The sequence below is a fragment of the Mustelus asterias genome, chromosome 14 (assembly GCF_964213995.1).
Source record: "Mustelus asterias chromosome 14, sMusAst1.hap1.1, whole genome shotgun sequence".
NCBI classification, from domain to species: Eukaryota; Metazoa; Chordata; class Chondrichthyes; order Carcharhiniformes; family Triakidae; genus Mustelus; species Mustelus asterias.
This window is the reverse complement of record NC_135814.1, coordinates 12,057,287-12,079,558: the sequence shown is the minus strand read 5'-3', so window position 1 is coordinate 12,079,558 and position 22,272 is coordinate 12,057,287.

The following is a 22,272-nucleotide window of genomic DNA, read 5'->3' as shown; positions in this document are numbered from 1 at the left end:
CAATGATTGTCATAAAGATCCCGAATCATAGAAATCATAGAATGCCTACAGTGCAGAAGGAGGCCGTTTGGCCCATCGAGCCTACACCAGCAACAATCCCACCCAGGCCCTATCTCCGAAACCCCACATATTTACCCTGCTAATCTCTCTAATGTAACATCCTAGGACACTAATTAGGAATTTAGCATGGCTAATCAACCTAACCTGCACATCTTTGGCACATCTGACCTGTTCTGGCCTACATTTAACTCCAGAGCCACAGAAACGTGGGTGACTCTTAATTGTCCTCAGGAATGGGCAATAAATGCTTGCCCAACCAGGGATGCCCACAACCCACGAACAAATGAAACAAAACAAAGAAGAGTCCTGGGCGAGGCAGTGAGGAACCAGGCAGAGCATTTACTCTAAGTGACACTCCAGTGGTATATTGAGGGAATGACTTTCAGAAAAGATATTAAACTAAGATGTCCATCTATTGGATGTAAAATATATCATGGTACTGTCTCAGGAAGGGCAGGGGAATTTATGACGAACACATACAATGGGGAGGCAGTGTTGTAGTGGTATTGTCACTGAACTAGTAATCCAAAGACCCAGGATAATGCTCTGGGGACCCGGATTCGAATCCCACCATGGCAGATGGCGAAATTTGAATTCAAGTAAAACCTGGAATTAAAAGGGAAGGAAATCTGCTGTCCTTACGCGGTCTGGCCTACATGTGACTCTAGAGCCACAGCAATGTGGTTGACTCTCAATTGGCATCCAAGGGCAACTAGCGATGGGCAGTAATTGCTGGCCAGCCAGCGACGTCCATGTCCCACGAATGAATAAAAAAAACTTTCTCCTCCTTTAAGACACTCCTCAAAACTTATTTTTGACCCATCTTTTTGCTATCTGTTTTACTATCACTTTATGGGGCTTTGTCTTAAATTCTGCTTGATTGTATTCCTGTGAAGCACCCAGGACTGTTTTACCAGAATAGAGGCTTATATTTGGATGGCACAGTGGTGTAGTTGTTAGCACTGCTGCCTCACAGCGGCAGGGACCAGGGTTCAATTCCTGCCTTGGATCACTGTCTGTGTGGAGTCTGCACCTTCTCCCCGTGTCTGCATCAGTTTCCTCTGGGTGATCCAGTTTCCTCCCAGACTCCAAAGATGCACGCGTTAGATGGATTAGCTGCGCTAAATTGCCCCTTAGTGTCCCAAGATGTGTGGGTTTGGGGGATTAGCCATGGTAAATGATGTGGAGATGCTGGCGTTGGACTGGAGTAAACACAGTAAGGAGTCTAACAACACCAGGTTAAAGTCCAACGGGTTTATTTGGTAGCAAACGCCACTAGCTTTCGCAGCGCTGCTCCTTCGTCAAGTGAGTGGGAGATCTGCTCATAAACAGCAAACAGGGCCTATAAAGACACAAACTCAATTTACTCAATAATGAATAATGATTGGAATGCGAGTCTTTACAGCAAAAACTTTACAGCTGTAAAGACTCGCATTCCAATCATTATTCATTATTCTGTAAATTGAGTTTGTGTCTTTATAGGCCCTGTTTGCTGTTTATGAGCAGATCTCCCACTCACCTGACGAAGGAGCAGCGCTCCGAAAGCTAGTGGCGTTTGCTATCAAATAAACCTGTTGGACTTTAACCTGGTGTTGTTAGACTCCTTACTGTAAATACGTAGGGTTACAGGTATAAGCCGGGGTGGCTGGGCATGGGTAAGTTGCCCTTTAGGAGAGTCAGTGCAGACTCAAGGGGCTGAATGGCCTCTTTCTGCCGGAATGGCCGCCTTCTGTAGGAATTTGATAGACCCTTTATTTTTAAACAGTAACCCTTCCCAGCTCCAGATTTTTACATTTTGTTTTGCACTTCAGATTTCCAACTTCCACAATATTTTGCTTTTGCCTTATTGTGGTTGCGAAGAGGGACGACACCGGGCCTGAGTTAGAACTGCTGCCTCACAGCACCAGGGACCCGGGTTAGGTGGATTGGCCATGCTAAGTTGCCTCTTAGTAACAGGGGGACCAGCTAGGGTAAATGCATGGGGTTATGGGGGAATAGGGTCTGGGTGAGATTGTGGTCGGTGCAGACTCTATGGACCGAATGGCCACCTTCTGCACTGTAGGATTCTTTGATTCTAGATGCTCTTTCGGGGAGTTGGTGAAGACACAATGGGCTGAATGGCCTCCTTCTACACTGCAGGGATTCTGTATCAATGAAAATTGATGCTTTTGGTGCTTTTCCGGGACTGTTTGAAAGCACCTTTAATGTTATTTTGTCACTCCTTGAGGGGATAAAAGAGAAATAGATTCTTGTCTGTTATCCCATTAACTTTGCTGGTGGAGGCATGAAGGATGTTATAAAACCCAGCTGATTGCACATGGTCTGTCATGCCCACCATAGACTGCACTGGGAAATATACAAGCACTGATTAGGTTTTTCAGTCAGAGTCATTTCTCATGGGCCTACACAGAAGCAAATTAATACTTCCAGTTATGTGGTATCGTTCATAAATTTAGGACTTCTCAAATTGCCTATAGCCAATGGTCAGATAACCTGTTTTAATTAGTTGAATGGTCAATGACCTGAAACCTTAACTCTATTTCTCTCTCCACAGATAGTATTTCCAGCACGTTTCATTTATAAGAACACTAGAAATAGGAGCAGGAGTAGGTCATCTAGCCCCTCGAGCCTGCCCCGCCATTCAATAAGATCATGGCTGATCTGACGTGGATCAGTACCACTTACCCGCCTGATCCCTATAACCCCTAATTCCCTATTATTATTCCCTATTATTATTCAATCCGTTTTTTAAAAAATTCATTCATGAGATGTGGGTGTCGCTGGCTGGGCCAGCATTTACTGTCCATCCCTAATGGCATTTAGGAGTCAACCACATTGCTATGGATCTGGGGCCACATGTAGGCCAGACCAGGTAAGGACGGCAGATTTCGTTCCCTAAAGGACATAAATGAACCAGAAGGGTTTTTCCGACAATTAAAATGGTTTCATGGTCATCAGTAGGTTCTAAATTCCAGATTTTCTTTTAATTGAATTCAAATTCCACCATATGCCGTAGCGGGACACTTACCAGATTCACAATTAGTTTTTCAGTGTGAACCCCTTTTTCTACTGGGACTGTTTCAGCTGAGGTGAGTGCATTCATGACTCAGTTTGCCTCCCTAACCCCAGCAGTAAACTGACAGTTTCTGCCGTGGTGTCCAAGCACATCACCAAGATAAAGATGTTTAATATCAAGGAAAAGAAAGCCCTTTTAGTCATAGCTCAACATTCTTGACCTCAGGACATCCGACAATGCTTTATAACCAACTAACTACTTTTTGAAGTATAGTCACCGCTGTAAAGTAGGAAATGCAACAGCCACTTTTCTACACAGCAATAAGATGATTATGCCTTGATAATCTTCTTTAGGTATTGCTTTGGGATAAATATTGGCCGGAATAATGCCATAGGATCGTTTGCACTCATCTGAGAGCATAGACAAGGCCTCAGATTAGCATATCAGCTGAAAGACAGCACCTCTGACAGTGTGGTTAACTCACAATGCTTCAGTTGGAATAACAATCAATATTTTATGCTGAGGTTCCTTGAGTAAGAAGTCTCGCAGCACCAGGTTAAAGTCCAACAGGTTTATTTGGTAGCACGAACTTTCGGAGTGCTGCCCCTTCAACAGGTGAGTGCTACCAAGTAAACCTGTTGGACTTTAACCTGGTGTTGTGTGACTTCTTACTGTGCCCACCCCAGTCCAACACCAGCAACTCCACATCATTCCTTAAGTGGGATGACCTACTGTCTCAGAGGTGAGAGAATGTTCATGCTGTACACATTGGAATGGAAAGGCATGGGTTAATTGCGCATTGCAAGAGCTTGTTAAACTTAAGCTTTACTAAAGCTTGGGCCCCCACTTTCTGGTCTCAGATGCCCCATTACTGCTCCCAGCAAGAATGGGGAATTTGACGCTCAGCCACATTTCGTTCACAGCAGCGGGACTGGAGAAACCCAGCCGTGGGGCGGGTCGGAGAATTCCGGCTTAAAAGTCTTCTAGTGCCCTGAAACTCTTGTGTTTTTTTTTAACGAAACATTTGAGGCCACAGCTATCCGTTTCGCCCCGCAGAGAAACAAATGACTGAATTCTGCTTCTGAAACTAACAACCAGAATTAATTGCTGCACAGCGCAACTGCTCGATCTGAAGCAAAGTGGAGGCGCTCCACTGCTAACCTGCTCCTAAATTGGCAGTACATTCTCAGGTTAACTCAGCCATTAGCCTAATAGTTTTCTGTGAAGCAGACCATGGACGAAGCCTCTGAACGAACAGACATTTTTTTTATTATCCACAGAACTTGCTGGTTGCCTAGCCAACACTCGCAAGTCCACAGGCTAAAATCAATGCGGCTCTTTAATGGTATAAATTTATCCATTAAAAATCAACCTTGCAATGACTGGCTGCCACTTCCAACACCCAGCTCTTCACACTTTTACTGATGTTGGGTATTCCTAAACGATTTTTGCCATTGGCAATAAACAGAAGAGAGAACTCCTTGACAAATGATACCTGCATTATTCAGTCAAACCTTTAAGGGTGCCATTATTCCTTTAATAATCTATTAAAGTGATTTCTATTTTTGGTCACACTCTCGTTCCGACTCAATGGCTCAAATACGGAATCCGGCAGCAAATGGATTTTCATTAATAACTTGCATCTTTAATACACAGCTGCAGTGGAATTGCCAACACCAAATCCAACCCTGTTGACACTAGAAAGACCTCCTTATTAACGTCTGGGGGCTGTGATATATGTCTATATTATATATTGGGATTTGGGGTGCAGACTGCCCCTTTACGTGTGCCGGTCTGGTGGACCCCTGGCTAATTAGCTCCTCCCAGTACGGGAACGAGTTGGACAGTCTGAGATCTGACTTAGGGCAGCACGGTGGCACAACGGTTAGCACCCATACCTCACAGCACCAGGGACCTGGGTTCAATTCCTGGCTTGGGTCACTGTCTGTGCGGATTCTGCACATTCTCCCTGTGTCTGGTGGGTTTCCTCCGGGTGCTCCGGTTTCCTCTCACAGTCCAAGAGACGTGCTGGTTAGGTGCATTGGCCATGCTAAATTCTCCCTCAGTGTACCCGAACAGGTGGTGGAGTGCGGCGACTAGGGAATATTCACAGTAAGTTCATTACAGTGTTAATCTAAGCCTACTTGTGACTAATAAATAAACTTAAAGTCTAGGATTAAAATGAGTGGTTAGTTTCTGAGATCTGACTGCGGAACAGTGCATACTTCTAATAAAGAACGTCCAGTGTTCAAGTTATCAAGTCTATTTCATGATTCTTTATGCATAGTTCATTGGGCAATGATTAACAAAGTCTGACATAGTCATACTCACGGAATCATACCTTACAGATAATGTCCCAGACACCATCCTCAGGGTATGACCTGTCCCAGTGGCATGAAAGACCCAGCAGAGGTGGCAGCGCAGTGATGTACAGTCAGGAGGGAATTGCCCTGGGAGTCTTTAACACTGACATTGACTCTGGACCCCATGAAATCTCACCCCAATGGGTCTAACATGGGCAAGTAAGCATCTCGCTGATTAACATGTATTGCCCCACACGCCCGCCCCTCCCTCCACCTGTTGATGAATAAGTACTCCATATTGAACAGGGCAGATTGAACCAGGGTAGGACTTACTCAGTTAATGGTAGGGCACTGGGGAGAGTTATAGAACAAAGAGACCTAGGGATACAGGTTCATAGTTCCTTGAATATGGAGTCACAGTGTCGCTGGGCCAAAATCCTGGAACACTCTCCACAACAGCACTGTGGGTGTACCCACACCACATGGACTGCAGCAGCTTAAGAAGGCAGCTCACCAGCACCTTCTCAGGGACAAGTAGAGATGGGCAATGAATGCTGGCCTAGCCAGCCACGCACACATCCCAAAAAGAAATGCGTAAGTTTTTTTCAATGCAAGTGGACTAATCTGATCAATCTGAAATGGTAACTCTGCAGATACTGTCTGGACTGTTGAGTATTTCCAGCATTCACTGTTTATCTTTCAGTTTCTCAATGTTGAATGTATTTTGCTTTTGTATGCTGATTAATCATTGCTTTCGATATACGTATTATGATCTGTTTTCCCAGATACAATGGCAGGGTAAAATTTGCAATGCAAATTAATAATTGTGCACAATGCACTGCAGGAACAAACCGTCTCATTGTTGTAAGGGAAAATAATAATCACGAAATAGCAATCATTTGAATTTTGACAAGATAACAACAAAGTGCATCAGGCTCTTTTCAATGTTCCAGCTCATGTGTAACAAACTTATATTTGAATGAAACCTTTTCTATTCGCGAAAATGTACATGGCAAAGATAACTAGTGTTGGCAAACTGTTGGTCTAGGGTGTGATTCTCACTTCACAGTTTGCATATACTCAAATGGGAGAGGTCCGGTGTTCAAATCTTGGACAAGTTTTCTTGTTCTAAAAGAGGGGAAAATATAAACCTGCCAATTGCAGACCAGTCAGCTGACCATCACTGGGTAGGAAGCCTTTGGAAACAATAATGTAGGAGAAAATTAACAGCCACTTGGATGAGCACTGACGAATAAAAGAGGGTTAACGTGAATCGGTTAAGGGTGAAATAAGCAAAAGATGCTGGGATCTGAAACAAACAGAGAATGCTGGAAAAACTCAACAAATCTGACAGTATCTATTGAAGGAGAGAACTGTTCCTCTCTCCCGGCAGAAAGAAGTCTCACAACACCAGGTTAATATCCAACAGGTTTATTTGGAATCACGAGCTTTCGGAGTGCTGCTCCTTCATCAGGTGAGTGGATCTCTGTATCGATATGCGAGATCTTCTTGGAGATCCTCTCCACTTTGAGCTGGCAGTTTGAGGTATCGATGGTAGCCATGATGCGGAGATACCAGCGTTGGACTGGGGTCTCACCTTGGACTCACCTGATGAAGGATCAGCGCTCCGAAAGCTCATGATTCCAAGTAAACCTGTTGGACTTGAACCTGCTGTTGTGAGACTTCTTACTGTGCCCACCCCAGCCGGCATCTCCACAACATCTCTCCTTACAGACCAGAGAATCTCTACAATACAGAAGGAGGCCAATTGGCCCATCGAATCTGCACCCACTCTCTGTCAACAATCCCCATAACCCCATGGATTTACCCCACTAATCCCCTTAACCTACACATTTTGGGACATTAAGGAGCAAATTAGCAAGGCCAATCCACACATCTTTGGACCGGGAGGAAACTGGAGCACCCAGAAGAAACCCATGCAGACACGGGGAGAACATGCAAACTCCACACAGACAGTTGCCCAAGGCTGGAATTGAACCCGGGTCTCTGGTGCTGTGAGGCAGCAATGCTAACCACTTAGCCACCGTGCTGTGCCATCAGAATATGGCACTGTGAGGGGGGATGGGAAATTATGGTCATGATGAGACTTGAGATTCTGGGACTATTTCTATCGGAAAAGAGACAACTGAGAACAGGTTCCATAGAGATTCTTGAAATTATGAAGGAGCTTGATAGAGTAAGTGAGGGGAAAGTCCATTTCCATTGTAGGGAGCATTAGCGAGCAGGAATCATCAATTCAGAATCATCCCCGAGAGTGAGGAGAGATGTGAGGAAAAGATTCTCCACATCATTGGAGTATTTGATTTGATTTGATTTATTATTGTCACATGTATTAACATACAGTGAAAAGTATTGTTTCTTGCGCGCTATACAGACAAAGCATACCGTTCACAGAGAAGGGAACGAGAGAGTGCAGAATGTAGTGTTACAATCATAGCTAGGGTGTAGAGAAAGATCAACTTAATGCAAGGTAAGTCCATTCAAAAGTCTGACAGCAGCAGGGAAGAAGCTGTTCTTGAGCCGGTTGGTACATGACCTCAGACTTTTGTATCATTTTCCCAACAAAAGAAGGTGGAAGAGAGAATGTCCGGGGTGTGTGGGCTCCTTAATTATGCTGGCTGCTTTGCTGAGGCAGCGGGAAGTGTAGACAGAGTCAATGGATGGGAGGCTGGTTTGCGTGATGGATTGGGCTACATTCACGACCTTTTGTAGTTCCTTGCAGTCTTGGGTATTTTGTTAACAGTGTCTTGTTGCAGGGAGTCAGGGATTGGATAAATATCTGGACCAGAAGATAGTAGAAGGCAGTATAAGGAGACGGCAGGAGATTGGGTTAGCTTCCAATTGCTCTCACAAAGAGCTCCCCACACACACAAAAGATTGAATGGCTTCTTTGTGAGCTGTAAACCTCAATGGCCGAAAGGAAAAAGCATGTGCAATGAAAGCCACTTGGACCATTTTTTCCACAGACCCCATACACAAATGTGTTTTTATCATGAAGTCCACCTTCTCCAACCTTCTGCGCAGTCATATCTTGCTACAGAGGGGAGTAGGTGCCTTAAAAATATTCTGAATTCTTAATGCTTACAAGAGAGATTGGCGTTCCCTTTCAAGGTATAAAAACAGCACAGCGGCTAATGTTAAGTTTAATGGAAATATAAGTGGGCCTAATTACAGTTATTATTGAATCAATCCTGGATACAAAGACGAGGGCACACAACAGTTTCTGTTGAACACTTTCTAATATGATCTGCAGAGAACACAGCTGTAAGGTAAGAATTGTCTATAGCAACAAAACAGCCGGGCAAACAATCCAGGTTGAAATGGAACACTGTGGCTGGGAAGCCAATGAAATGATGTTAAGGGTAACAAAAGAGGGATTAAAGTCATTGCTTCTCCACCACGTCGACCAGAGAAGATTATTTTCTATTATGAAGCTGGGGGTTTCAAATAAAGACCTGAATGCAAATGAATGAGGAACATTGGGCTGATTTCACTACTCCACTTATCCCCCCCACCGCCCCTCCCCCACTCCCCCCCCCAACCACTCCCCTACCCCCACGGCATGCTTTGTGGAAGCAGACCCGGCCCACTATTGCCTGGCGGCGGAATATTCCGGTCCCACCACTGTCAATGGGCTTTCCTGCTGTTTGCACCTTCTGCCACCAGGGTGCAGCAGAGGCAGGACTGGAAGATCCCGCCGACAGGAGTAATTGGCAAACTTTGGGCGTCTTCCTTCACATGTCAGCAGCAACGAGTTCTTTCATACGGGTCAGTTAGCTCAGGGCAGCACTTGAATCACCTGCCACTTAACTGCGGAAAACTAATGTAGTCACCAGTCAGTTCAATGCACAAATTATTGAGTAAAGGCTTTGCTTGCTGGGCTAATGGTAATTATATTGCACACTTTATATCAATAAAAGAAGCAAGGGCTTGCAATTGGAGGGCGTATTTCATGATCACCGGATTCCTCAAAGCACTTTACAGCCAATGAGTTAGTTCTGAAGTAAAAGATAAAAGTAAAGTTTATTTATTGGTCATAAGTAGGCTTACATTAACACTGCAATGAAGTTACTGTGAAAATCTCCTAGTTGCCACATTCCGGCGCCTGTTCGGGTACACTGAGGGAGAATTTTAACATGGCCAATGCACCTAACCAGCACGTCTTTCGGACTGTGGGAGGAAACCGGAGCACCCGGAGGAAATGCATGTGTAGTTACTGTTGTAATGTAGGAAACAATGGCAATCAGTGCACACATAAAAGGATCCCACAAATAGCAATGTGATAATAACCAGATAATCTGTCTTTGTGATGTTTGTTTAAGGAATAAATATAGGTCAGGACTACAGGGGGGATACCCCGCTCTTCTTTAAAACAGCACCACGGGACCTTTCACATCCACCACGGCAGACAGAAGGTTTGACATCTCCTCCAAAAGACAGCACTGCTGACAGTATAGCACTCCCTCCATACTGCACTGGAGTAGCTGCTAGATTTCTGCATCCCATGAGTCGGACTTGAGACTCAAGCCTTGTGATGCAGCAGCAAGAACTGAGACACGGCAGAAACACTGGGGAGAATTTGTCCATCTGGGTCTCAGTTCCCTGGCGGGGACGAGGAGTATTTCCCACTGCTGTGGCTGACAGGAGACCACACCATATCTTCCGGCAGTTGTATTTTCAGCAGGCGGTAATTAAATTGACTGCTATCATCTGAGGATCGAGGTTGGATCGTCATCCAGGAGTCCCTCCAAATTACTATCCAGGAGTCCCAACTGGAAGTTCGTGGAGATGGCTGTTGAGTGAGGACCAGGCTTGGGTGCGAGGGCCCCTATACTGAATGACATGGGATAATATCACAGCACAGCAGAAGGCCAATCGGCCCATCGGATGTTCACTGGCCCTTTTGAGGAGCAATCCAGCTCGTCCCACTCTCCTGCTCACTCAATGCTGCAATTTTTCTCTTTCAACATATTTATCCAATTGCCTTTTGAAAGCCACTACTCGATCTGTATCGATTGTCCTAATAGGCAGCACATTCCAAATCCTAGCCATTGGTGCTCATGTCACCTCTGGTTCTTTTAACAATCGTTTTAAATCTGTGTCCTCAGGTTTGGAAAGAATTTCACTTGATTTACTTGATCTAAAACGGTCATGATTTTAATCATCTCTAACAAGCCTCCTCTTAGCATTCTCTGCTCTAAGGTGGACAACCCCAACTTCTTCCATCTTTTTTATTTATCCTTTCATTGAACCTGGGCTCAGCCAGCAGTTACTGTCCATCCGTAATTGCCCTTGAGAAGATAGTGGTGAACTGCTTCCTTGAAACACTGCCGTCCATGTGCTAGTAGAGAGGGAGTTCCAGGGATTGTGACCCAGCGACGTTGAAGGAATAGTTCCAAGTCAGGATGGTAAGTGGTTTGGAAGGGAAACTGCAACTAATGGTGTTCCCATGCATCTTCTGAACTCGTTTCCCTGGATGGCTGAGGTTGCAGGTTTGGAAGGTGCTGTTGAAGGATGTTTGGCAAGTTCTTACAGTGCTTATTGAAAATGGCACATGCTGTTTTCACTGTGCATTCATGGTGGAGGGAGTGAATTTCTAAGGTGTGGGCTGATGCTGATCAGGATGGCTCCTGGGTGATGTTAAGTTTCTGGATTGCTGATGGAGCTGCTCTCATTTGGGCAAATGGAGAATCTTCCATCACACTTGTATCTGGTTGATGGGGAACAAGATTTGGGGAGTCAGGAGGTGAATAAATTATCGCAAAATTCCAACCCACTCACCTGCTTTTGTAGCCACAGTATTTGTATTCAAGTCCATTTAATATAAAATTATATTGATGGTGGGGGATTGAGTGATTATAATGTTGTTGAACATCAATGTGAGATGGTTAGATTCTCTCTTGTTGGGAATCATTAGATCAGAAAAAATAAGAACAGGAGTAGGCCATTTGGCCCATCAATCTTGCTTTGCCACTCCATTAGATTGTGGTGATATGATTGTGGCTTTAACTTCAATGTCCTCCCAATCCCCCAGAACACTTGATACCATTGTAGATCAAAAATGAGTCTAACTCAACCTTGAGCATACTCAATGATTCATTCTCCACTGCTCTCTGTGGAAGAGAATTCCAATGATTAATTATCCTTTCAGCAATGAAATTCTTCCTCATCTCCATCTTAAATGGGAGACCCTTTTAAACTCTGCCGCCTATTCTGGATTCCCCCACAAGGGGACTGACACACACACACAAGGGCACATACACATCCTAACACAGACACATACATATGCACACAAACATACACCTTGTTGAGCCAGAAAATTCATGATTAAATTTTTCCTGCTCAAATGTCATTTTCCCCGCTTCATAGAGTCATAGAGGTTTACAGCATGGAAACAGGCCCTTTGGCCTAACTTGTCCATGCCGCCCTTTTTTTTAAAAACCCCTAAGCTAATCCCAATTGCCCACATTTGGCCCATATCCCTCTATACCCATCTTGCCCATGTAGCTATCTAAATGCTTTTTAAAAGACAAAATTGTACCCGCCTCTACTACTATCTCTGGCAGCTTGTTCCAGACACTCACCATCCTCTGTGTGAAAAAATTGCCCCTCTGGACACTTTTGTAGAGGACACCTATGCTCTCTAGTTTTAGACTCCCCTACCTTTGGGAAAAGATATTGACTATCTAGCTGATCTATGCCCCTCATTATTTTAAAGACCTCTATAAGATCACCCCTCAGCCTCCTACGCTCCACAGAAAAAAATTCCAGTCTATCTAGCCGCTCCTTATAACTCAATCCATCAAGTCCCGGTAGCATCCGAGTAAATCTTTTCTGCACTCTTTCTAGTTTAATAATATCCTTTCAATAATAGGGTGACCAGAATTGCACACAGTATTCCAAGTTTGGCCTTACCAATGTCTTGTACAACTTCAACAAGACGTCCCAACTCTTGTATTCAATGTTCTGACCGATGAAACCAAGCATGTTGAATGCCTTCTTCACCATTCTCTCCACCTGTGACTCCACTTTCAAGGAGCTATGAACATGTAACCCTCGATCTCTTTGTTCTGTAACTCTCCCCAACGCCCTACCATTAACTGAGCAAATCCTGCCCTGGTTCAATCTACCAAAATGCATCACAGTGCATTTGTCTAAATTAAACTCCATCTGCCATTCGTCAGCCCACTGGCCCAATTGATCAAGATCCTGTTGCAATTGGAGATAACTTTCTTCACTGTCCACTATGCAACCAATCTTAGTGTCATCCGCAAACTTACTAACCATGCCCCCTATTTTCTCATCCAAATCATTAATATAAATGGCAAATAACAGTGGACCCAGCACTGATCCTTGAGGCACACCGCTGGTCGCAGGCCTCCAGTTTGAAAAACAACCCTCTACAACCACCCTCTGGCTTCTGTCAAGAAGCTAATTTTGTATTCATTTAGATACCTCACCCTGGATCCCATGAGATTTAAACTTATTTAACAACCTACCATGCGGTTTGTGAACATAAAGCCAGACAAACTCAGTGGGGAGGGGAGGGTTCCCGCCATGCTTGCCCCAAGGCCGGAAATTCCCGCCCGAGATCAACAGTCCGCCCCCCGCCCACTAAGATTCCAGTGGCAGGTGGGACGGCAAAATTCTGCCCAGGGTCTTTGCTTGGGGTAACTATCAATGATGCCAAGTTGATATGTCAAACTCACTTCCAGCAGAAACAGTGCATTGTAGAGCTGCAGGGAAGTGTAGTCATTGTTTAAAATCTTGTTAGACTTGCTGGATGTAATTCCTTGCAGGCTGTCATTGTTCTGTGTTGATATCCTCTGGTTTGATGATAATTTGAGGAATGCACACAATTACCACCTTCCAGAAAACAAAACATTTCCATAAGACCATAAGACATAGGAGCGGAAGTAAGGCCATTCGGCCCATCGAGTCCACTCCACCATTCAATCATGGTTGATTTCAACTCCATTTACCCGCTCTCTCCCCATAGCCCTTAATTCCTCGAGAAATCAAGAATTTATCGATTTCTGTCTTGAAGACGCTCAACGTCTCGGCCTCCACAGCCCTCTGTGGCAATGAATTCCACATGAATTTCAATCAACAACAGATCGAAATCAAAATGTCCCAGTGTCACAGATGGTGGTCTTCCTATGTGTCTTTTGACCTTGTTTCTTTGATTTGATTTGATTTATTATTGTCACATGTATTTGTATACAGTGAAAAGTATTGTTTCTTGTGCGCTATACAGACAAAGCATACCGTTCATAGAGAAGGAAAGGAGAGAGAATGTAGTGTTACAGTCATAGTTAGGGTGTAGAAAACGATCAACTTAATGCAAGATCGGTCCATTCAAATGGCAGCAGGGATTAGGCTGTTCTTGAGTCAGTTGGCATGTAATCTCAGACTTTTGTTCCTTTTTCCTGATGGAAGAAGGTGGAAGAGAGAATGTCCGGGGTGCGTGGTGTGCTTGATTGTGCTGGCTGCTTTTCCGAGGTAGCAGGAAGTGTTGACAGTTTCAATGGATGGGAGACTGGTTTGAGTGATGGACTGGGCTTCATTTGTAGTTTCTTGCGGTCTTGGACAGAGCAGGAGCCATTCCAAGCTGTGATACAACCAGAAAGAATGCTTTTGATGCTTTCTATGGATGATTGAGGTCGCAGGTTTGGAAGGTGCTGTTAAAGGAGGTTTGGCAAGTTACTTGTTGCATACTGCTGCCACTGTGCATTGGTGGTTGAGGGACGAGGGAGTGACTTTTTAAGGTGGTCGGTGGGCGTTGATTAGTACGGCTACTTTGTCCTGGATCACGTCAAGTTTCTTGAGCGCTGTTGGAGCTGCCAGGCAAATGGAGAGTCTTCCATCACACTTGTAGCCTGTAGTTGGTGGACAAGCTCTGGGGAGTATTTGTACCATGTCCAGCTGCAGCAATTTGCCAAACTTTCCTCAACAAACCTGTGATCTTGGCCATCTAGAAAACAAGGTCAGAAGAAGCATGGAATACCACGACCTACAAGACCTGTGACATTGTGAACTTTTTATCTCTTTCCGTGGTTGATTATAATGATTTCTTTTTCTTTTTCAAGGTGAAATTGTCACAATGACTGAAATTCAGATTTAAGTTGATACCATAAGACGTAAGACCAGAAGTAGGCCATTCAGCCCATTAAGACTGCTGCGCCATTCATTGAGATCATGACTGCTCTGATATGGTAATCCATTTTCTCAACTTATCCCCTTAACCCTTGATTCCCCTGCTGTCTACTTCAGCCTTGAACATACTTAATGGCCCAAATTCTACAATTCTCTGTGCTAAAGAATTGCACAGATTCACTGAAAGAATAAAATTCCTCCTCATCTCTGTTTTAAATGGACAATCCCTTACCCTGAGATTAAATGCCTTCTGAATGAACCATTGGTGGCACACCAGTAGAAAATGTTTATTTCTCAGTCAGTACAGTGTGATCGTCAGCGGCTGTCTGGCTGTGCAGACACAAAGGGATCACATTTGATAGCATTAGATTCTCCAGCCAATTTGTACATTAGGAATGATATCACCTGGTGTCATGCATCACAGCCACAGTATAATCATTGGCCCATCACCAACAACTCCACAGCCATTGAAATGCTTCAATGAATGGAGGCAGCAGGGTGTTGAAATCATGGCAGCTGCCAGAGTAATGGCCATTCATACCCATGAATTTCGTTGCTATGGTTGTAGACCAGTTGCACATTTAAGGAGTGGCAGCACTTTCTTTTCAGGAATGGAGAAGAATTGAGACAGCAGTTTGGCCTTCTGGTCATATAAGCACGGTCCCTAATACTCTTTACTCTGTGGAATCCTGCCACGCAGCAGAAATGGAGAGCTCTCTTTCATGTCATTGGCTGCCTTCCAACACTGGCGTTGGCAAACAGTGACTCTTAACCCACTGCTGCTGTTGTTCCTCTCATGAGTCAAAGAGACTGTTTGCCGTCACAGTCTGAAAGGCCCAAGTGCTGATTTTCCACAATTACGGTGAGTAGCTGTCTTCGGTCACGTCACTTCACAGTGCAACCTGGCCAGAGCTGGATGAGAAGAAGAGTGGAGGTCAGTCGCTGGTGACTTACTTTTTGAGAACGTAGTTTGCACCTTGAAAACATGGATCAAACATGCCTGTGTGAGATTCGACTTGTTATTTTCCAATCCCTTGTATTTTGATATGGTTTATTCACTGCTCCCTTGGCTGTCCTCCCATCTTAACACTGTCCAAAAACTTCAACTCATAAAAAACCCAGTTACTCCTACTCTAGCTCACTGCAAGTCCCATTGACCCATCACTCAATGAACTACATTAGCTCCCAATCTGGATAAGCCTCGGGTGGGTAACTAGGTGGGGTTACGGGGATAGGGCCTGGGCGGGATTATTGTCGGTGCAGACTCAATGGGCCAAATGGCCTCTTTCTGCACTGCAGAGATTCTATGCTCTACCTAATCAAGGAGTCTCGCCTGTGTCCATATTTAGGAATGTCAGGTCGGCTGGCACTCCGGATTTTGACTCTGTACCTGAAGCACTCTTAAGGATGGAGTTAAATTTGTAAATAAAGGGAATTTGGTGAAGAGATGCTGCCTCTGAGAAGTTGTTTCACAGGGTTAAAGAAGTCTTGCCACACATGTCCGGTGTTTTAGTCAAGATTTTAATGCATCAGAGGTTCATTCCCATTGTATGTATCCCGCAGCCGGGAAACCTGTGGCAGGACTTTACCGTCAACGGGACTGGAGGATCCCGCCAGCGAAAACAGCCGGAAAATTCTGGCCATTTTACATGAAGTACTTTGAGACACTGCTGAAGAATGTGACAAGGAGCCACATAAATTCAGCTTTATCTTGTTTTTATCACCGCGAGGGAACATGTTCTCACTGGACGGCACTGTGGCACAGTGGTTAGCACTGCTGACTCACAGTGCCAGGAACCCAGGTTTGATTCCGGCCTTGGGTAACTGTCCATGTTGAGTTTGCACATTCTCCCCGTGTCTGCGTGGGTTTCTTCCGGGTGCTCTGGTTTCCTCCCACACTCCAAAGATGTGTAAATAAGGTGGATTAGCTATGGTAAATGCGTGGGGTTATGGGGATAGGGGGAGGGGAGGGCCTGAGTGGGATGCTGTTTTGGAGAATTGGTGCAGACTCGATGGGCTGGGTGGTCTCTTTCGGCCCTGTAAGGATTCTTTGATTCTCAGTGTCACAACTACCGGTTATCATAAGAGACTGGTTAAGTTTATCAAAATTAAGATGCATTCAAGATATCAAATCTGCAGCTGATAAATATGGAATGCTCTCTTTAATAGAATTAAGCATAGATGGACCGGTGATGCAGTGAGTAGCGTCCATCCCTCTGAACCAGGAGCTCTGGGTTCGAGTCCCACCCCAGGACTTGATGGCCAAGGTATACTCATAATGTGGCCAAAAATATCAACCTGAAATTCCAACACAAGCCAGTGCCTGGCAGTGAGAGGGGGAGATAATTCTGGTCAGTCATGTGAAGGAAAGAAAGTTGGAGCCTCTACCATCACTATCCATAGCTCCAGACCACAACACACCTGCAAATGTATTTGTTGCCACAGCAACGCGGACTCCCTGAGTGAGCAGTAACACCACCGCCACCACACGCCAGCGATGAATAAAGTCGGAAGAGGGAATGAATTAAAAGAGAAAGCTCAAGCATGTTGTGAAATCGGTTTCTGGAATAATTACAGGGCTGTAATCTAATCAGGGAAATCCATTCATAAGCCTGCAAGAGTGAAGCCTGAGCTGTTTATAATCATTATCTGAATCTCAAGATTAGATTACAGATTTGAAATTGCTGGAGTGTATCTGTTATTTCTCATTATATATCCACGGGATGTTTCTTCAATGTGGTCCGTTAAAACATCTCAGTGACAGTGCAGACGGTCACTGCACTCTGTATCCATTGATGAGTGTTGACATCAAGATTAAAATAATTACTGTTGTGCTAGGGAAATAATGGGTAGCTTATTACTAGGAAATTACATGACTGCTGTATTTAATCAATCAACAACACAAACTAATTTCACTCTCGACCCCTTAAGTGAGGTGGAAACAGGCAAATTTCATCTGGGTGGTTTGCATTTAATTCAATCCCATGTCCCAGAGATTTTTTTGAAGTAAAAGTTTATTTATTAGTCACAAGTCGGCTTACATTAACTGCAATGAAGTTACTGTGGAAATCCCCTAGTTGCCACTCTCCAGTGCCTGTTCAGGTACACTGAGAGAGAAGTTAGCACCTAACCAGCACGTCTTTCAGACTGTGGGAGGAAACCAAAGCACCCGGAGGAAACCCACGGGGAGAATGTGCAGACTCCACATAGACAGTGACCCAAGCTGGGAATCGAACCCTGGTCCCCGGCGCTGTGAAGCAGCAGTGCTAACCACTGGACCACTGAGCCGCCCAATGAAGGAGCATCGGAGAAACATCCCCATGCTTTCCATTCCCCGAAATAGAAAGACCACAAAGTTTCTTGTGATGAACAAGCTAGGTGGGCTCATTCATAGAGAGAATAGCTGAGAGATGGCAAAGTGGTATTATCGCTGAACTATTAACTGAGAAACTCAACTCATGTTCTGGGGAACCTGGTTCGAATCCCATCACAGCAGGTGATGGAATTTCAATTCAATTAAAAGAAAATCCTGAATTAAGAATTTATATGATGACCATAAAAGCATTGTTGATTGTCGGATAAACCCAACTGGTTCACTAATGTTTCTATGGAGAGAGAGCACAATTAGGCTATTGAGTTGGACAATCAGCCATGATCGTGATGAATGGTGAAGCAGGCTCGAAGGACCAAATGGGCCTCTTCCTGCTCCTATCTTCTATGTTTCTAATGTCCTTCAAAGAAGGAAATCCCCCACCTTACTTGGTCTGGCCTACATGTGACTCCAGAGCCATTGCAATGTGGTTGACTCTCAGCTGCCCTCTGAAATGGCCTAGCACGTCACTCAGTTCAAGGGCAACTAGGAGTGGGCAATACATGCTGCCCAGCCAGTGACGCCCATGTCCCATGAATGAATTAAAAAACAATGGTCCACACAGCACCAGGTTTTCAGGCATTGCTAAGACTTTGAAGGCCCTAGAATGGGAAGCAGCAAGAGTGTGCAACGTTCTGCCTGGGGTGGGGGTGCTACATTTGGGTAAAGATAAAAGATGCATCCTTGAGCCACACGGGCGGCACGGTAGCACAGTGGTTAGCACTGCTGCTTCACAGCTCCAGGGTCCCGGGTTCGATTCCCGGCTCGGGTCACTGTCTGTGTGGAGTTTGCGCATTCTCCTCGTGTCTGCGTGGGTTTCCTCCGGGTGCTCCGGTTTCCTCCCACAGTCCAAAGATGTGCGGGTTAGGTTGATTGGCCAGGTTAAAAATTGCCCCTTAGAGTCCTGGGATGCGTAGGTTAGAGGGATTAGTGGGTAAATTAGCGGGTAAAAAAAAGGGATTAGCGGGTAGGGCCTGGGTGGGATTGTTGTCGGTGCAGACTCGATGGGCCGAATGGCCTACTTCTGCACTGTAGGGTTTCTATGATTCTATGATTTCACACCTTTCTCAACACAGAATAACCAATAAGTCATGTCAGTTGCATCTCGCCAAGTTGTAAAATAATTGTCTGGCAGTTCCAATAACTCCAGCTTACATTTTTATATTTCACCCTTAATTGATTAAACTGCCTCAGGGCCTCACATTGTCAAGGCACAGCGACAAGCAGTTGTAGAAGGAAAGGTTAGGTGATTTTGAAAACCCACGGTAGAAGAGGCAGATCTAAAGTCGGTTTCGAAGGTGGGTCGGAACATAACCAAGGCGGCGGGAATTGGGAAGAGAATTTTGAGCAACAACAATACAGCATCTAGAGGCTCAGCAACGAACAGTCGAATCAGGTTTGAGGGAAAGTACAGAAGACGAAAGTTCAAAGAGAGTTGTTGGGACCTCAGAACGTTTTGTAGATAAGATCATAAGATATAGGAGCAGAATTAGGCCATTTGGCCCATTGAGTCCACTCCACCATTCGATCAAGACTGATATGCTCCTCATCCTCATTTTCCTGCCTTCTCCCCATAATCGTTCGACCCATTGCCAATTAAAAATCTGTCTAACTCCTCCTTAAATTTACTCACTGTCCCAGCATCCACCCCACTTTGAAGTAGCGAATTCCACAGATTCACAACCCTTTGGGAGAAATAGTTTCTCCGCAACTCTGTTTTAAATTTGCTACCCCTTATCCTAAGGCTGTGACCTCTTGTCCTAGAATGCCCCACAGGAGGAAGCATCCGCTCCATGTCGACTTTATCCATATCTTTTATCATCTTGTATACCTCAATTTGATCTCCCCGCATTCTTCTAAATTCCAGAGAGTATCGGCCTAAACTGTTCAATCTCTCTTCATACGACAAACCCCTCATCTCTGGAATCAATCTGGTGAATTAATCTAGTAAGAAGGGCCGGACTCACATATAAGGAATAGCTACTAGGGTGAGGTACCTGAGAGAGCTCTAGTGGAAGGCAATGCTTTCAGAAGAGGTGACGGCTGGAGGAGCACAAATCTGGTCACTCTAACAGAGATGGGCAGAGGGCAGTTAAGGATCAACCACACTGCTGTGAGACTCGGGTCACAAATAGTTTAGACTTGTAAAAAGAGCAGGTTAACGAATGTAAGAATGCAAGAATCAGGAGCATCAATTGTTGTAGGGTTTTGGATACAGTTCAGTAGATCTGAAGACGTCTTTGTAATCACATGTCGGTTAACTGTAAGGCTGGAATTTTCCAGACACCTCCCTGCTCCCTCGCAATTGGCCACCGGTGGCATCTCTTAGTCCCACCGAAGTCAATGGCAATTTGCGTGGCTTGCTGTTCCCGCTACTGGGGAACTCACAGCATGGTCGATTTTGGCAGGACTGGAAGATCCCACTGGTGGGAAGGGCTGGAATATCCCATTCTAAGCATTCATTGACTCTCAGAATTATTTATAAATGTAACATAAAGGGTACAGGCTCGGAGCTGTTTCTGTGCTTGCTTGTACACATGGCTCTGTCCAACACTAAACTGACCGTGGGTCATCTGCTGTCTTACACTCTTTAACCTGCTCTCTTATATCACTGCATGGGCAGTACTGTACTCAGCCCCACATTAACCCGATATGTACAAGGCCCTTATACTATGTCGATGACCCTCCTCAATCATAAATATGAACATGTGAACACAGAAATTAGGAGCAGGAGTAGGCCACTCAGCCCCTCAAGCCACCTCCACCATTCAATAAGATTATGGCTGATCTGATTTTAACTTTAATTCCACATTCTCACCTTCTCCTGGTAACTTTTCACTGCCTTGTTTATCAAGAATCCATCCAGCTCTGCCTTAAAAATATTCAAAGAATTTGCTTCCACTGTCTTTTGAGGAAGAGAATTCCAGAGATTCACTACCCTCTGAGGAAAAAAAAAATCCTCTTCACCTCTGTCCTAAATGGGCCACCCCTTAATTTTTAAACAATGACTTTCTAGTTCTAGATTCTCCCACAAGAAGAAACCACAACAACCCTGCAGTTTTGATTGAAACATTAAGGATTGGGTTGCACGGTGGCACAGTGGTTAGCCCTGCTGCTTCACAGCACCAGGGACCCGGTGTTCAATTCCGGCCTCAGGTCGCCATCTGTTTAGAGTTTGCACATTCTCCCCGTGTCTGCGTGGGTTTCCTCCGGGTGCTCGGTTTCCTCCCACATTCCAAAGATGTGCAGGTTGGGTTGATTGGCCATGTTTAATTGCCTCATTAGCGTCAGGGGGACTAGCAGGGTATACACATGGGGTTATGGGGATAGGGCCTGGGTGGGATAGTTGTGGGTGCAGGCTCAATGGGTTGAATAGCCTCCATCTGCACTGTAGGGATTCCATGATTCTTTCAGGATTTTTAGGATCCTCTTTTTAAATAAGTAGATTATTACTGTGGCGTTAGTGTACCTTTAAACGTTTTTTTAAAAATCATGTTCTCTGCAGTTGTAAGCAGACCTTTTTCAGTTTTGTTTTCTCATTGTTTCCGAGCTGTCTGGAGAAGTCCTTTTATTGCTACTTAAGTGGGCTTTTGCTTATTTTTACTCTGGGCCTCAGGTACTTTCTGGAATCAATTTTTATGATCCTGCATTTTTAAGAGGAAAACTGGTTGGCAGGTCAGATGACAAAAGCTCTTTTGTTTTCAGTTTTGAGCTGCTGTTTAGTTTGAGTTCAGAAGGGGTGGACATCAGACTGAAAGCAGTGTCTCTCTCTCTCTCTTTCTCTCTCTCTCCCCCTGATTTTGGAAATTCTGCTGGTTAGCTGAAAGCAAGGCTTTTTGCCGTCCTGGAATAGAGAATCTGCTGTTGGTGGCTTGATCAGAGTCTTCCTGATGTTCTGGGAAGCTGTTCTGACTTCAAACTGTACTGAGGGTATCCAGAGGGCTGCTAGAAGTTACAAGCTGAGATGTCAGGGTTTCAATTCTCCAACCGAAGGACTCAATTCCAGTATCACGTGAGCATTAGTCTTTGCTGTGTTAAATCTGTGTAAGGGGCTTATTTTGTCTAAAGGAAGTTTTGTCTGATTGGACCATCTTAGATATATTTGTTAAGGGCTATTCATTATTGTGGTTCTTTTGTTTTTGTTTGAAATTGATAAAAGTTATTGCTGGTTTTCTTTCTATGCATGTTAGCTATATTCTTAAATAAACTTTGTTTGATAAAAGCTCCTTAGTGGGTCATTTGAATCATACCTGAAGTGAAACATACCTTGCCTATCCTCGCCAAATTCAAGATGCAAAACTTATAATCCAGGCGGGCTCCATAGAACACTTCGGAATTTCTGACCT